The 18,568-nt window shown below is 36.5% G+C and overlaps 1 protein-coding gene and 1 long non-coding RNA gene across 6 annotated transcripts in view; one reads left to right on the top strand and one right to left on the bottom strand.

Annotated features, from left to right (window-relative positions):
- CDKAL1 (CDK5 regulatory subunit associated protein 1 like 1) overlaps positions 1-18,568 on the bottom strand; it is a 715,037-nt gene that overhangs the window by 168,470 nt on the left and 527,999 nt on the right. The window lies entirely within an intron of this gene.
- The window catches only part of LOC129059897 (uncharacterized), a 59,227-nt gene that overhangs the window by 1,762 nt on the left and 38,897 nt on the right, over positions 1-18,568 (top strand). The gene's annotated exons all lie outside the window — the stretch shown is intronic.

The following is an 18,568-nucleotide window of genomic DNA, read 5'->3' as shown; positions in this document are numbered from 1 at the left end:
ATTTACTGATTTTTAGGCAATAAGTTACTAACTTCTCTATTATGATAAATGAGGCTTTAACTCTTGAACTACTCTATCCCTACCCTCCCAAAGAAATCAATGAACAACTCCTAGTTAACACAGTACTTCCATTGGTACAATTGCAAAGATAACTTTCACTGTAGAGCCAATTGGTATACTATTCAGTTTTGTTTTTCCATAATGTGTAATTTTTCCTAGAGTTAATAATTGCTTCTCTTTTTAAAAAAAATTAGCTTAATGTTCTATATACCTATGCTGATGTTTTCCAGACTCCATTAGGGCTATCAAAAATCAGTACTGTTTTCTAAACCTTTGACATACTGTATAATGTACCAGTCCCCTTTTCTTTTTCTGGAAATGCCACTCCTTTCAGGTGTGTGTTGCTTTTATAGTGAACTGGTTATCATCCTTGAATATTGCTTCTTGGTATCCTTTCTTCAATAATCTTTTTTTCCCAGATCCTAGGTCTTCTTAATTCTTGATTAGCTCCCTCATTCTGCAGGGGTGTGCTTTCTTTCAGAAGCTTCATCAGAAAGATACCAGGGAAATTTTGTTGTTGTCTCTGCATGCGTGGTCTTAGGCCATGCAACTGACCGACATTTGGTTGTGTGTAGCACTCCAAGTCAAAAAGTATTATCCATACAAATTTTGCATTGTTCCTCTTTTTTTAAGCTGAAAAAATTGCTAATGGGATGTCTGGATTAACTTGGATGCGCACTTCTTTAAATGTGCCCACACCATTCTCTTTTTAGAAGCTTTTAAGATATTAACTTTATGCTCAATGTGCTAATATGCCTTGGATTGGGTCTTTAAATCTTTGTACAAAGTATAGTCTGCAGACTCATGGGCTTTAGGTTGAGGAAGTTTTCTGATATTATTTCCTTAATAATTTTTCTCTCAGGGACTCCCTTCTTTTGAATGTTGAAACCACTGGGTTGATCTCTTAGCTTTTTCTCTCTTTCATCTCTGCCCTTTTATTTTCTGGAAATTTTACTTCAGCATACCTTGCAACTATTTTATTGCAAAAAAAATTAATTCAATATTACTATTTACATTTCTCAGAGCTCTTTCTCTAATTTTCCTTTTCACAGTATCCTGTTTAGGGACGCAATATCTTTTCTTATTTATCTGAGGATGTCAATTAAAGGTTTTTGTAATTTTTCTTCTGTTCACTGCAATTTGTCTTTTGGTTACTCTCATTCATGGCTGAGACTTTCCACCACTAAAGAACAATTCTTGCTGTTCTTTTATATTTAAGAGCAAAGCACTAAAATCTTTTTATCATTCAGCGATAGGTAGCAAGCTGCCTTTGTTTTTGATAGGCCCAAATGCTGGCATTTTGGAAGTCATTTCCTTGTGGCCATTTAGTGCCTCCATAAATATGGCACAGACATTGTTCTATTTTAATAGTATAACAATAACAGAATTACATTAACTTATTTAAAAATCCAGTATTACTCTGAGTCCATAAACAATAGGGAAAATGACTCCAAACGTCAAAACATAGAATATCAACTTTCCTAACACTTAAACAGTTCTGGCCAGATGTAGTAGATCATGCCTGTAATCCCAGAACTCTGGGAGGCCAAGGTGGGTGGATCACCCGAGGTCAGGAGTTCGAGACCAGCCTGGCCAACATGGTGAAACCCTCTCTCTACTAAAAATACAAAAATTAGCTGGGTGTGGTGGCAGGTGCCTGTAATCACAGCTACTGAGGAGGCTGAGGCAGGAGAATCACTTGAACCCGGGAGGTGGAGGTTGCAGTGAGCCGATATCACGCCACCGCACTCCAGCCTGGGTGACAGAACAAGACTTCGTCTCAAAAAACAAACAAACAAAAAAAAACAAAAAACAGTTCTACATCAAAGAATGAAAACAGTTGATTAAATTAAGATTACGAGATATTTGGGGGCATAAGAGGGAAAAAGGGATATACCAATGAGGACAGTCAAATTATTATATTCCTAATATAGTTTCATAAAAACAACAGCTTTCCATATTTTCTTCACACACTACTTAACCCCCAGTGTGAAAGAAGCATGACAAACCTATTTTTAAAAATATTTTGTTCCTAATTTATTATTGGTCTCACCTAGCTATTTACTGGGCTGAACTTTAGTTAGTAAGATAAATTCCAAGGACTAGAACTTTTCTCCATGATGATAAATGGAAAAAGAGACAATATTCATGCAGAAGAATAAAACAGTATATTTGAATAAAAATTTAACTTTTTATTGTGATATAAACATATTTTTCTTCTTTAAAGGTAATTATCAAAATTACATTTGAAAAATCACAAATATATGATTTTACATGTAAGCTATAAATAAAAAGACCATTTTTGTAGACTAAAGCATGTAGAATAGCTTTTCAGCTAGTTAGTTTTATACTTGCCTTTTCAATAATTCTGATCAAAAGGTCTACAACTAAAAATAAAAGTAATGGATAACAGCAGATCATAATAGAGAATAGTCCATCTCCCCTAGAAAATTTTTAAAAATAAATCTTAGAAACTGCATGGGAAATACTGTAAAAACAAAGGTTATTGTCCTCAACTATGAATTAGAATAAGTTTGGCACTAGATTATGGGGTATTCCCATAGGAAAGTACCTTACTGATTTTCCCTCTATCCTTCTTGATACATTATGGTTGAACCCAGTTATGCAACACCTGCTTACTTTGGCCTTAAGGGCCATAGTGACAAAAGAGAAACCTTTAAAGAAGTCATAGTAAATGTTAGGGAAAGGGATTTTCAATGCATGGATATATTTGGCAAGGTAAACAAAAAGTTGCCTGATAGCAAGGGAGGAGGCAGGCCACTGTGAACAGTAACTTATACTAGTCAATACTGAAAAGTAAAAGCAGTTTAATGGTTTCAAAGTATATAAGAATATGAACTGATTGCTTATAAAATGTTTTTTAAGTAGAGATTGCACTTTAATGTTAGATGAGGCTGATCTATACATTAATTTTATATATGCAAATGATCCTACTTACATTCTTGAAAATAATTTGACTCTTTAGGTGAACCAACTGAAATCTCATTTACACTGTTGATTTGCCTAGTAAATAATTCTCTTTAGTATGAGAAAATCAAAGAAGTTTGAAGTGGAAAAAATTCTAAATTACTAGAATATGATTTAAATGGCTAGGAGGAAATTATAAGGGGTGTAAAACAGAATATTAATCCAAATATTTAAGATGCTAATTCTGGGTAAAAGCTTTTTTTGAGATGACATGAATTTTCAAAATACTAAAATTTTTAAAATAGTCATTTCCACAAACTTATTTAAGCTGTGAGTGTAATGTATCTAAATACTAAGTAGTATGTTATTCAATTTTAGGAGCTTTATGTATGTTTTCATACTAGTATTAGAAAATAATTCTGAAAGGAAGATGAAAATGAAAGTGTTCATTTAGCTTAAACAACAGGAAAATTTTGGCCCATTATTTTTTCTATCCTATATTTACTGGCAAAATGGCTTCATTAAATAGCTTGGGAATGGAGTAAGAAAGATTCCAATTATGCATCTGACCTTGTCAGAAGCAGTGCTATGATTACTTGTAAAGATATATCAGGGACATGTAAGGAACAGGCAAACTATTTGTTGGCTCCAGCCTGGAATTTAAGAAAGCCATAAATATTTTAAAAGTTAATTATTTAACCTTGAATAAAAATATAAACCTATACACACCCCACACTTTAAACATTCATCTCAAGATTTTTACTTGCCATTTGGTGTTTCACTGGCAAAAATATGGAAAATAATAATTCTACTTCATTCTTTAGATCTATAAATTATGAGCTTCAAATTCTACATGTGAATAAAGTAGGACTAATACACATACTAACCATCTCAAAAGACAAAGAGAAAAATGATCAGCAAAGGACTAGGCCCACCCAAACTAGTAGACATAAACAAAACACATGATTAAAATAAATAATTCTTATCCTGTGGAGGTTTATTCTAGGACAAATATTCAATACTTTTGGGGAAAAAATGAGGTAGGTAGGGAAGAAAAATATCTTGAACTGAATGAAAATGAAATCATAACACATCTAAATATATGATATGCAACTAAAGCAGTGCTTAGAGAAAAATTTATAGATTTTAATTTCTGTGTGACATATAAAAATCTAAGCTTCCACTTCAAGAAGCTAACAAAGAGAAAAAATCAAATGAAAAGACAAATAAAGAAAATAATAAAGGTAAAATAGGAAATCAATGAAATAGAAAATGGAGAAAAATCAATAAAAGTAAGACGTACATCTTTGAAAAAAGTCAATACAATTAGTAATGTACTAGTTAGGTTGAGAAAAGAAAAGAAGATACAGATGACCAGCTTTAGGCATGAAGGATGGGACATCACTACAGATGCTACCAACAGTAAAAGGATACAAAGAATACTATGAACCTTATGCCAGTAAACTCCCAACTTAGATAAAATAGGAAAATTCTTTGACAGATATAAATTATGAAAATGGACTCAAGAAGAAACCAAAAACCTGAATATTCTTTTATCTATTACAAAAACTTGTAATTTAAAATCTTGCCACCCAAACAAAACAACACAAAACAAAACCACCCAAGACTATATGGTTTCATGGTGAATTCTACCAAACATTTAAAGAATGATAAAATCAATTCTATGGGAACTATTTCAAAGATAGATGAGAAAGAAACTCTTTTAAGAGTCCAGCATTACCCTGTTATAAAAACAAGAGGAAGGCAAATACTGTATGTTCTCACTTATAAATAAGTAGGAGCTAAGCTATGGGTACGCAAAGGCAGACAGAAAAGAATAATGAACAGTGAAGACTCAGAAGCGGGAGGGTGGGACAGGAGTAAGGGATAAAAAACTACATATCAGGTACAATCAATGTTCACTACTTGGGTGAAAGGTACACTAAAATCTCAGACTTCACCCTATATAGATCATCCATGTAACCAGAAACCACTTGTACCCTAGAAGGTACTGAAAAATATTTTTAAAAGCAGGGGAGGGGCCAAGATGGCCAACTAGAAGCAGCTGCCATCAGTGGCTCCCACCATGAAGAATGAAAAGGGTGAGTGAATCCTGCACCTGCAGCTGAGGTATCCAGGTTCTCTAATTGGGACTGACTAGGTGGGTGGCACAACCCACTGAGAGTGAGGAAAAGCAGGGTGGAGCAATGGCTCACTTGGGAGCTGCATGGGGCAAGGGGAGCTCTCACTCACAGCCAAGGGAGGCAGTGAGTGATTGTGCTACCCCGTCCAGGAAACCATGCTTTTTCCATGAATCTGTGCAACCCACGGATCAGTAGATCCCCCTGTGAGCCCATGCCACCAGGGCCTTGGGTCCCAAGCACAGAGCTGTGCAGATGCTCAGCAGATGCTCGGATTGCAGCCAGCAGCAGCAAGCTGGAGACTGCCTAAGATGACTGAGTTCCTAGAGGTGAGGGTGGCTGCCATCACTGCAGCCTCAGTCTTCTGTTTTTCCCTGCTGGTGCTAGGAAGACTGGGCAGTCTGGACCAGGAGGAACTCCCCACAATGCAGCACAGTGGCTGTGGCAGATCGTGGCCAGACTGCTTCTTTAGGTGGGACCCAGATCCATTCCTCCTCATTGAGTGGGGCCTCCCTGTGGGAATTTCACCAACTCCAGCCAGTGGTTTACAGAGAAAACTCTGATCTCCCTGGGACAGAGCCCCTGAGGGGAGGGGCAGCTGCAGTCTCCATGGTTCAGCAGACTTAGTCTTTCCTGCCTGCTGGCTATGAAGAGGCTGGGCACTCCAGATGATGGGGATTCCTCTCAGTGCAGCAAACCCACTCCACCAAGGGGCAGCCAGAGTGCTTCATTAAGCAGGTCCCTGATCCTGTGCTTCCTGACTAGGTGAGACCCCCAAAACAGGAGTCACCACACACCTTATACAGGAGCATGCCCCCTGGCATTTGGTCACTGTCACTCTGGAAAAGAGGTCCCAGATGAAGGAGCAGGCAGCCATCTTTGCTGTTCTGCAGCCCCCACTGGTGACACCTCCAGGTAAGGGTATTTGTCACCACCAGGCCTGCCTTGCAACAGCTCCCGAAGGAAGCACTAAATATGGAAAGGAAAAACCACTACCAGCCCCTACAAAAACATGCTGAAGTACAAAAACCAATGACACTATGAAGCAACCACATAAACAAGACTGCAAAATAATGAGTTAGAATCATGATGACAGGATCAGATTCAAACGCAACAATATTAGTCTTGAATGTAAATGGGCTAAATGCCCCAATTAAAGGACACAGAATGGCAAGCTGGGTAAAGAGTCAAGACCTATCAGTGTGCTGTATTCAAGAGACCCATCTCACGTGCAAAGACACACACAGGCTCAAAATAAAGGGATGGAGGAAAATTTATGAAGCAAATGGAAAGCAGCAAAAAGCAAGGACTGCAATCCTAGTTTCTGACAAAACAGACTTTAAACCAACAAAGATAAAAAAAAGACAAAGAAGGGTATTACATAATGGTAAAGGGATCAATTCAACAGGAAAAGCTGACTGTCCTAAATATATATGCACCCAATAGGGGAGCACCCAGATTCATAAAACAAGTTCTTAGAGACCTGCAAAGACACTTAGACTCCCACCCAATAATAGCGGGACACTTTAAAACCCGACTTTCAATATTAGACAGATCATTGAGACAGAAAATTAAGAAAGATATTCAGGATTTAAACTCAGCTCTGGATCAGGTGCACCTGATGGATATCTACAGAACTCTCCACACAAAAACAAGAGAATATACATTCTTCTTGGCACCACATGGCACTTACTCTAAAATGTATCACATAATTGGAAGTAAAACATTCCTTAGCAAATGCAAAAGAACTGAAATCATAACAAACAGTCTCTTAGACCACAGCACAATCAAATTGGAACCCAGGATTAAGAAACTCACTTAAGGCCACACAACTACATGGAAACTGAACAACCTGCTCCTGAACGACTCCTGGGCAAATAATGAAATTAAGGTAGAAATTAAAAAGTTCTTTGAAACTAATGAGAATAAAGAGACAGCATGCCAGAATCTACGAGCTAACAGTGTTAAGAGGAAAATTTATAGCACTAAATGCCCAGATCAAAAAGCTAGAAAGATCTCAAATCAACATCTTAACATCACAACTAAAAGAACTAGAGAACCAAGAGCAAACAAATCCCAAAGCTAGCAGAAGACAAGAAATAACCAAGCTCAGAGCGGAACTGAAGGAGAAAGAGACACAAAAAACCCTCAAAAAAAAAAAAAAAAAAAAAATCAACAAGTCCAGGAGCTGTTTTTTTTTTTTTGAAAAAATAAAATAGACTACTAGCTAGACTAATAAAGAAGAAAAGAGAGGAGAATCAAATAGACACAATAAAAAATGATAAAGCAGATATCACCACTGACTGCAAAAAAATACAACCAACCATTAGAGAATACTATAAACACCTCTATGCAAATGAACTAGAAAATCTAGAAGAAATGGATAAATTCCTGGACACATACACCCTCCCAAGAGTGAACAAGGAAAAACTTGAATCCCTGAATAGACCAATAATGAGTTCTGAAATTGAGGCAGTAGTAGTAAACAGCCTACCCACCAAAAAAAGCCCAGGACCAGACGGATTTACAGCTGAATTATACCAGAGGTACAAAGAGGAACTGGTACATTTCTTCTGAAACTATTCCAAACAATTGGAAAGGAAGGACTCCTCCCTAACTCATTTTATGAGACCAGCATCATCCTGATATCAAAATCTGGCAAACATACAATAAAAAAAGAAAATTTCAGGCCAATATCCCTGATGAACATCAATGCAAAAATCCTCAATAAAATACTGGCAAACCAAATCCAGCAGCACATCAAAAAATTTATCCACCATGATCAAGTCAGTTTCATCCCTGGATGCAAGGCTGGTTCAACATATTCAAATCAATAAATGTGATTCATCACATAAACAGAAATAAAGACAAAAACCACATGATTTTCTCAATAGATGCAGAAAAGGCCTTCGATAAAATTCAACATCCCTTCATGTTAAAAGCTCTCAATTAACTAGGTATTGACGGAACAGACCTGAAAATAATAAGAGCCATTTATGACAAACCCACAGCCAATATCATACTGAATGGGAAAAACTGGAAGCATTCCCCTTGAAAACGGGCACAAGACAAAGATGCCCTCTCTCACCACTCCTATTCAGCATAGTATTGGAAGTTCTGGCCAGGAAAATCAGGCAAGAGAAGAAAATAAAGCGTATTTAAACAGGAAGAAAGGAAGTCAAACTGTCTCTGTTTGCAGATGACATGATCACATATCTAGAAAACCCCATCGTCTCAGCACAAAAACCTCTTAACTCAATAAACAATTTCAGCAAAGTCTCAGGATACACAATCAAGGTGCAAAAATCACAAGCATTCCTATATACCAACAATAGACAAGCAGAGAGCCAAATCATGAATGAACACCCATTCACAATTGCTGCAAAGAGAATAAAATACCTAGGAATACAGCTATCAAGGAAAGTGAAGAACCTCTTCAAGGAGAACTACAAACCACCATTCAAGGAAATAAGAGAGGACACAAACAAATGGAAAAACATTTCATTCGGCCAATAAACATATGAAAAAAAGCTCAACATCACGGATCATTAGAGAAATGCAAATCAAAACCACGATGACATACCATCTCACACCAGTCAGAATGGCAATTAGTAAAAAGTCAAGAAACAACAGATGTTGGTGAGACTGTGGAGCAATAGGAATGCTTTTACACTGTTGGTGGGGATGTAAATTAGTTCAAGCATTGTGGAAGATAGTGTGGCAATTCCTCAAAGACCTAGAACCAGAAATACCATTTGACCCAGCAATCCCATTTCTTGGTATATACCCAAAAGAATATAAATGATCCTATTATAAAGATACATGAAAGTGTATGTTCATTGCAGCACTATTCACCATAGCAAAGACATGGAATCAACCCAAATGCCCATCAATGATAGACTGGATAAAGAAAATGTGGTACATATACACCATGGAATACTCTACAGCCATAAAAAGGAAAGAGATCATGTCCTTTGCAGGGACATGGATGTTGTCAGAAGCCATTATCCTCAGCAAACTAACGCAGGAACAGAAAACTAAACACCACATGTTCTCACTTATAAGTGCGAGCTGAACAATGTGAACACATAGACACAGGGAGGGGAACACACACTGGAGCCTGTTGAGGTGGGGAAGAGTACCAGGGAAAATAGCTAATGCATGCTGAGCTTAATACCTAGGTGATGGGTTGATAGGTGCAGTAAATCACCACAGCACACGTTTACCTACATAATAAACCTGCACATCCTGCACATGTACCTCAGAACTTAAAAAAAAGTAAAAAAAGAAAAAACAAACAAAAAAAGGTTTTTTAAAAGAAAATCAGAGGAAGAGATTAGAATTAAACTATAAACTAATATCCCTCATAAACAAAGAGACAAAAATTCTTAACAAAATATTGGCAAATTGAACCCGGCAAAATTAAATGATTATATATCATGAGCACTTTTTAAATCCAAGAAATGCGAGGTTGATTTGACATGTGAGTATGAATTAATGTAATGTATCATATAAAAAGAATAAAGGACAAAATAAAAACCACATAGTGATCTTAACAGATTCAGAAAACTTTTGACAAATCAAACACCCATTCATGATTTTTAAAAATGCTTTTCCATTAGGATTGATAATAAAGCAAAGATTTCTGTTCTCACTTCTTCAATTCAACATATTACTGGAGGTTCTAGTCAGTCCAAAAAAGCAAGGAATGGAAATTAAAGGCATATATTTTTAAAAGAAAGAATTTTTTTTTTTTTTTTTGGGCAGGTGACATGACCTTGTATGTAGAAAATCTAAAGAATCTAATGAGCCTACTAGAATAAGTGAGTTTAGCAAAACTGTAGGATACAAGATCAATATATAAAAATCAATTATATTTTTTATACTAGTAATGAACAACCTGAAAATGAAATCAAGAATCCAATTCCATTCACAATAGCATAAAAACTACTTGGGAATACGTTTGAGAAAGAAAGGTAGAAGTTGTATGCCATAAACTGAGAGAATTTAAAGAAACCATCTTAAAACTTGATGAGAAAAATTAAAGATCTAAATAAATGGAAAAATATATAATTTTCATGGAATAGAAAATTAAGCATTGTTAAGATGGCAAGCCTCTCCAAATCGATTTATAGAGTCAATGCAACTCCTATCAAAATAACAGCAAGTATTTCTGCTAAAAATGACAAGCTGTGCCTAAAATGTATACGGAAATACAAATGACTTGAAATAACCAGAACAATTTTGAAGAAAAAAAAGCTGGTGGAATAAATGAACCTGTTTTAAAGACTAACTATAAACCTCCAATAATCAACGCAGTATGGTTATCAGTGTAGGGATACATGAATGGAAAAATATAGAGTCCAAATATATACCAATTTATCATATATGGGTAATTAGTTTTCAACAAAATTACCAAGGCAATTCAGTGAGGGCAGGAAACAAAGCGTTTTCAATAAATGGTACTGTAACAATCAGACACGATATGCAAAAAACCCCACAAATTATTAAACCCTCCACCTTACATTATACACAAAAATATTTCAATGTGCATCATAGTCTGAATGTCAGATACAGAATTATCAAACATCTAGAAGAAAATATGGGAGGAAATCTTTGTGACCTTGGGTTAGGCAAAGATTTCTTAGTGATAGTGCCAACACCGAAAGCACAATCCGTAAAAGTAAAATTTGATAAACAGAGAAATTAAACTTACTCAAAAGATACCGTTAAAAAATGAAAAGAGAAGCCATAGAGTAGAATAAAATATTTGCAAATCATATATCCAATAAAAAGACTTGTATCCAAGCTATATTGAGAACTCTATGACTCACTAACAGGAAGACAACACAATGATACAATGGGCAAAAGATTTAACCAACACTTCACTAAAGAAGATACAGGAATAGCTAATAAGTACATTAAAATTTGCTTAACATTGTCACTAGTCAGAAAAATGAAAGTTAAAACCATGTAAAATGCCACACATCCACTAGAATGGCTGTACCAAAAAGACTGAAAAAAAAATAACAGATATTAGTAAGCATATAGAGAAACTGAAGCACTTATACATTGAAGGTGGGAATTTTAAATGGTGCAGTCATTTTGGAAAACAGTCTGACCATTTCTTAAATAGTTAAACATACACTTACTGTGACCCAGCAATTCTACTCTAGGTATCTACCCAAGGGAAATGAAAATGTAAGCTCACACGAAGACCTGTACTTGGATTTTCACAGTAGCAATCTTCATAACTGCCCCAAACTGTAACAGTCCAAATGTCTATCAATTGTTGAATGAATAACAAAATGTGGCATATCCATATGTGAAAATTACTTACAAATAAAAAAGAGCCAACTACTGATACACGCACCAACATGAACGAATCTGAAAAACATTCTTAAGTAAATGTAAGACATGAAGGATTGCTTATTGTGATTCCATTTATAAGAAATATCTAGAAGATGACTTAGAATAGACAGAAAGCAAATCAGTCTTGCCTGGAACTGTGAGTAGAAGCAGGGATTGGCTCCAACTGGACGTGAGGAAAATTTTTGACAGAATGAAAGCATTCTAAAACTGAATTGTGATGATAGTTGCACAACTGCATCAATTTACTAAAAATCTTCAAAACACTTACATTGAATGAATATTCTGTGTACTCTAAATTATCCTACAGACTTAACAATGAAAAAAAAAAAACCTTTCTGAAGACAGATAGCATGAATCTTCCATAACATACTCTTCTAAGAAGTCTTACTGAGCACTTACTATGTGAGACTCAATTATATTCTCTTATTTATTTTCTGTAGAGACAGAGTCTTGCTTTGTTACCCGAGCTGGTCTCAAACTTGGAGCCTCAAGTGATACTCCTGCCTCAGCCTCCAAAAGTCCTGGGATTACAGGTGTGAGCCAACTGCACCTGGCCAATAAGTCTTCATAGTTGAACTCTGACAGGTGTAGTCAAAGAATTAAATGTGGACAAAGGACCAGGTGTGGTGGCTCATGCCTGTAGTCCCAGCACTTTCGGAGGCCAAGGAAAGAGGATCACTTGAAGCCAGGAGTCCATGGCCAGCCTGAGCAACAAAGCAAGACCCTGTCTTTACAAAAAAAAAAAAAAAAAAAAAAAAATTAAAAAAATTTAAATTAGCCAGGTGTGGTGGTGTATGTCTATAGTCTCAGCTATTTGGGAAACTGAGGTGGGAGAACCACTGGAGCCCAGAAGTTTGAGGCTGCAGTGAGCTATGATCGTGTCACTGCACTTCAGCCTGGGTGACAGGGCTAGACTCCACCTCTAATAACAAAAAATAGACAAATCGGGACAAACGGCAAAATAAAAGGCAAGGAATAAAGGAATTATGTTCAGAGCATGAAATCATGAAGGACTTGAAGAAGGAAAGCATGGATCTATTTCCCAAGTAAAACATCATATTAACAATAGGGAATCATTCTATTTATATTGAAAGAGAAAATTTAGGAAGAAACAATTCATCTCCAAATAAATTTCAGATTTTTTTCAGCATCTCTAAGTTTATTCTCATAATTTTATTAAAAATTTCTTAAATTACCTGCTGTAAAAACAGAAAAAACACTAAAACATTTAGATGAGGGCTGAAAAGCCATAATGAGTGCCTAAGACAAAGAAAGTCTAGTGTGACCTGGGCGTTCATTCTTATTCTTTTAATATGACTGTCTGAGAGAAACATCTTCCTTGCATAACTAAGATGTTCTACCACTAACTAGCTGCATGATCTTGGTCAAACTATTCAGCCTTAGATGCTTCCATTTCTTCTTTCATAAAATGGATATAGTAAAAGTATTCATAGATAAGATTAATGAGGTAATAGATGTACTAATTGCTCAGGATGGTGCTTCCCATATAGTGCTTAATATGTATTAGCTTTATTATTGTAACCTTGTCAGAGAGATGATAACAACTGTCATTTATTATGTAATACTAAGTGCCAGACAATATGTTAACAACTTCATCTTGTTTAATATAACTTTCTCATAAGATAGATTCTAATCCAGTTTTCATGAGAAAGGGGGAAAATGCCATTAGGGAAAGAGGTACAGTAAATTGCCCATGATCACAGAATCAATAAATAGTAAAGGAAGCATCTGATCTGAAGCTTCTAATCACTACCCATGGTAGTTCTTATCTCTTACCTATGTCACTGACGTGCTCATAGCACTGATGTACCATAAGCACTGGCTGATCATAAGTTCACGGAAAACAAAACTTACTACTACTATTTTTTGAGACATGGTCTCACTCTGTCACCTAGGTTGGAGTGCAGTAGTGTGATCTTGGCTTAGTGCAGCCTCTATCTCTTGGGTGCAAATGATCCTCCTGCCTCAGCCTCCCAAGTAGCTGGGACTACAAAGTAGCCGAGATTACAGGTGTGCACCATCACATCTGGCTAATTTTGTTTATTTTTTGTTGAGATGAGATCTCACGACATTGCTCAAGCTTGTCCTGAATTCCTGAGCTCAAGTGATCTAGCCAGTGTTCACATTCTGCTACTTTAATGAGACCACATTTACATAGGTCACCTTCTATGAGAATAAAGCAATAAACTAGAAATTAATAAGAAAAAGGCACAGAAAAACCTTGGTCCTATTTGTCTGGAAACTGAATATGATAAAAATACATGTATTCCTATAAATGAATAAATGTGATCTTTTTCACAGTAGACCTATAACATTTCTGGTCTTTACAGAGAAGTTTAAACCTTCTTGTTTGAAGAAATTGTTTTCAAATATTGATAGTGACAGGCAGATAGGGGCAGTTCCCCAGTGAAACCCCACCTCCAAGCTGGAAAACAGTTTAAAGCCTGAAAGCCAAGCTACAAGTTAAATCCTTGGACCGGACTGAGAATGTGTCTTCCTGTTTGGCAAGTTTTCCTCTGATTGATCCCCACCCTTCATCTATTTTACATATACCTACCCTTTCCTAATTGGCTTTCTACACTGTCATGCCCACCTTTGAGTGGTGTCTTCGCTTTAAGCTTTTTTGCATACTCACAAACCAATCAGCACGCACTCCCCATTCTGAATCCATAAAAGGCCCCAGACCCAGCCACAAGAGAGGAACTTTCTGCCTTTGGGTAGGGGACTATCCCCATGTCCTCTCTTGACTGAAAGCTGTTTCACTGCTCAACAAACTCTCCGCCCTCCTCACTCTTCAATGTCCAGTGTATCCTCCTTCTTGGGTGCAGTACAAGAGCTCGGGAACCGCCAAACACATGTACAAGCTATAACACAGGCAGTCTGGGGCACACTAGTGTGGCTCAGAGGGGCCCAGGCAGGGCGTTGCCGGCCAGAGGTCCCCGGTTTGCAAAGCAACTGAGAAAAAAAATGCCTACAATCAATATTAGGCAAAATCTATATGCTAACATACAATTAACATATTAATGATACATAATATTTATAATCGAAGATAGCCTTTCAAGGTATCTCTCTAAAAAAATTTAGAAGCAGTTAGTTTTTTAACGATTCCTTCTCTTTGAAAGTAATAAAACTTTTAATAAGCAAAAATAAAAATCTAGATGGGTTATTCAGTTTAAATTTGGTACAATTTTACCTTTTTAAAGTAAACTAGGTAAATGTATGACATAAGTAAAGGAAGAAATATATGAATAAATGGCAAATGGTATGCTCAAGCTCTGCAAATTTCTGAATATTCTGAGAATTTAAAATGCAACAAACTCCAACTATTAAATATTTGTGGTACAAATTGATCAAGTATATGGAAAAATTGTTTCCGACACTTAGAAAAGTGGCTGTCAAATAGGCTAAAAAAAAAAAAAGGATAAGAGACAACTGGATGAGATGACACCAAAGAACTTAGTGTCATCCATTACATTTCTAAGCCTGGTATAAATCCAGAATATATCACTTGGCTTCAAGCACAGATCAAATGAATCATCACTGCTAACTAAAAATCAAATAAATACCATGTTAAATAAGTTTTTTATCCTGTAACACTATGCTTGCATTCCATAGCAAATATTTTGGAATAAGCACAAAGCCTTACATAAGACCAAAGATATTGCCTTAAAAATTAAAAGTAAGCATACTGGATAATATTGTCATAGTATTTAAAAGAAATCATATTAAATTTCACAGAATTTTTACACATCTGTTATTAAAATCATTTTATGATACTGCCGGTTAAAGTGAAGGTATTTACTATCTATGGTACTGCTAACACAATTCTTATATGAGTTTTTCTGTTTCTATGGTAACATGAATTATAAGGTTCAATGAAGCTGAATTCAGTAATGTGTATTTTTCTGTTATTCAAGGTGAAAAGGAAATGAAACATTTCTAACATTCATAAACTACAGCAAATGTCTGAATTCCATTTAGAGATAAGATGATAATTACTAAAGTAATTAGAATTCTTCCTGGATGGAATTATTTTGCACACAGTGGAAATTTAAATTTGAGAATGAAAGTAGGGGCCAGAGTATATTCAGCATCAGTAATTAATTACAACCCAAATCCATCTGCCATTCTGATACATTGGAACAGACTATACCTTCTTCTGTCTGCTTCTGACTACAATATAAAAGAAAGCTCATCCTCCACCCCCACCCCTAAGTCAGAAAGATAAAGTGGGTGAAATCATTTTATTCAAGAAAAAAATCCAATTACAGAAATAATCAACTTTTCTCTCTTGCTTTTTTTTTTTCATATTTGAAAGGGCTTTCACATTAGCAGAACCAATTAAATGAATATCAGGACAGGGCAAAATCTACAAAGTTAGGCAAGTTTCTTAAATCTTTTAAAATTAAACCTCGAAAAAAACCACTTAGAGACTGAAACCCAGATCATGGCATTCTTTAATGGGAAAACATAACTGGAAGGTAACTAAACATCAGGTCTCGGGAAGAATAATTTATAAAATTATACAGTCAAAATGCAGTTGCCTCTAATATCCAGTCCATTATTAAGAAATTAGGCAAATGATTACTTTTAATGGAAGTGTTGTTATCAAAAAATAGCACTCAGAAACATTACAACATTTCAAGTCCTATGTCATCCTAAAGTGCAATTGGTATAGCATCATCATAAATAATACTGAATAGGGATATATACAAATTGGAAAAAAATATATATATATACACACACATACACAGAGCAAGCAAGTGAGAAAGAAACCGGAAGCTATATTTATGGAATAGAAATTATAAAATCATTTAAATCAAAACACAGATTTATAATTACTTTATTTCTTATGAGTTGAGCACATTTTGTTATTGTGTTTTATTGTTTTAAATTCAGTTTTCCCTACATTCAGTTTACCCTGATCAGGTCAGAGGTTGGCAAACTACAGCCCATGTGCCAAATCCAGCTGTTGTCTGATTTTGTAAATAAAGTTTTATTGGAACACAGCTACACTCATTCATTTCATACTGTTTATGGCTGCTTTCACTACAAAAGCAGAATTGAATAGTTGTGACAGTTGCAACAGAAACTGCATGGTCCGCAAAGCCAAAATTATTTATCATCTGCTGAGATTCTAACCAACCAGGTCCACGACTCTAATTTTTGATAAGAACTCCCAGGAACACTCCAGGGTGAGTTGAGGGCCAGTGGGTATATATAATGCTCTCCAAAATGTAGCCCTAATCAACCTTTCCATTATCACCCAATTCCGATTGATATGATTCAAATCAGAATACTTTCTCTCTGAGCAATCCCATTGTACAATCCCCTATCCAAACTACTCACTGAAATCAGAATACTTCCTCTCTGAGCAATCCTACTGTACAATCCCCTATCCATACTACTGACATACCCTGGGCCACCTCTCCGATGAAATTTTTCTTGATTTTCTCTCAGCATCTTAATTCATTCACAGTTCCTCCTTTGTACCTCTATGAAGTCCCTGTTATGATCTTCCTGACATTTTTTACATCTGTTTTCTTGCCTTATGCCTCCTAATAAACTGTAAGCACCTGGTGGACAAGGATGGGGTCATATTCACATTCCTACACTCTGTAGTAATGAGGCAACAGCCACACAGACAGTTGAGGCTCAATAAAGTGCCCACTGACTTAAAGGTAAAATGCTTGGGAGAACTTGGAAAAACAGACAGTAAGATGAACACATGAATTTAAGAAAGCAATAGGCTTTATTCACCAAGAGATCAATGATTAATCCCTGTTTTGACTAATACCAATTTCAAAATTTTCCTTTAAGTCCTAGAGGTTAGCTCTGGTGGGAAAGGATAAAGTGGAGAATCACAAGGCTTTATAAATGATGGCTTCTCTTTAGGAAAAAGGGGATACTATCATTGTGAGCAGTACAAGTTGGCTCCAGCGCCTGGCTTCTCAGCACCATCTGCCTAGCCTTTCTCCAAAGAGAAGCTGTCATCTACAAAGCCCTTTGAATTTCCACTTTCTCTTTCCCTGGCTCAGTGACACACACCTGTAGTCCTAGCTACTCATGAGGCTGAGATGGAAGGATTACTTGAGCCTAGGAGTTCAAGGCCAACCTGGGCAACATGGTGAGACTCCATCTCTTTAAAAAAAAAAAAAAAATCAGTTAACTAAGAATTGTTTCACCCTCAATTTCTATTTTTAGAATTAATCAGAACATTTGGTCAATGCTTATTTTGAATAACTTGAATTTATTTGCAACTTTCAGTTAAAATTTTGGGGAAAGGGGTACAAGACGGCGTCTTTAAGGTTGAAGCAAGGTTTACGAGGAGGAGATGAAGTGGAGATTTCATTCTAATTCTAGGTTACAGTTGCTTGCGTCTATTTTTGAAGGGTATAAGTCTCGTCATTCTAAACTCTTTGTTAACTGGATGATATGTTCTCGACAAGGTTCTCAACAGTCAGCATCTATGGGGGCTGCTGTGGCAGGGAGGTGGCAGGTGGCCAAGAGCCCTTTCCCTGTGAAACTCACATGAAATGTGTCTGTTTGTTAGACGTTGTAGCTTTTATGTGAAGGCCCTGTCACTTTTTATGACACTGCCTCTTGGATCCACATTTGGCCAAAATCTCTGCCTCAAAAGGAGCAGCTCCGTTCTGTCTCACGCCACGCCTGGCTGGCCTGTCAGCTGAAGCTGCTTCGCAGCTCCCCACAGCCATGTGCACTGCCTAGGACAGGCTTCACTGACCTGCAAAGCACTCCTAGGCTCTTCCTGACTGTGAGTGACCGAAGTCCTTTCTTGCCACAACAGCGGCTCCAAGGGAGCCCACTACCCACTGCCCCCTTCTTCTTACATACCCAGGCAGCAGTGCTGGAATGCTGGGCATGGCTTGAATGCTGGTGGTAGCGGACCCTATGCCAAGAAACACTTTAAAACTCAAGAACAAAGCCGCTATATTACAGAATATCAGGACACTGCAACCATCCCCAAAGTCACTGAGGGAAGGAAATAACATTAGTCACATGTGAATTAGCTAATTATCAGGTTA

This window comes from Pongo abelii, chromosome 5 (assembly GCF_028885655.2).
Source record: "Pongo abelii isolate AG06213 chromosome 5, NHGRI_mPonAbe1-v2.0_pri, whole genome shotgun sequence".
NCBI lineage: Eukaryota > Metazoa > Chordata > Mammalia > Primates > Hominidae > Pongo > Pongo abelii.
The sequence above is the reverse complement of the archived record's forward strand: the minus strand, read 5'-3'. Positions and strand labels throughout refer to the sequence as shown.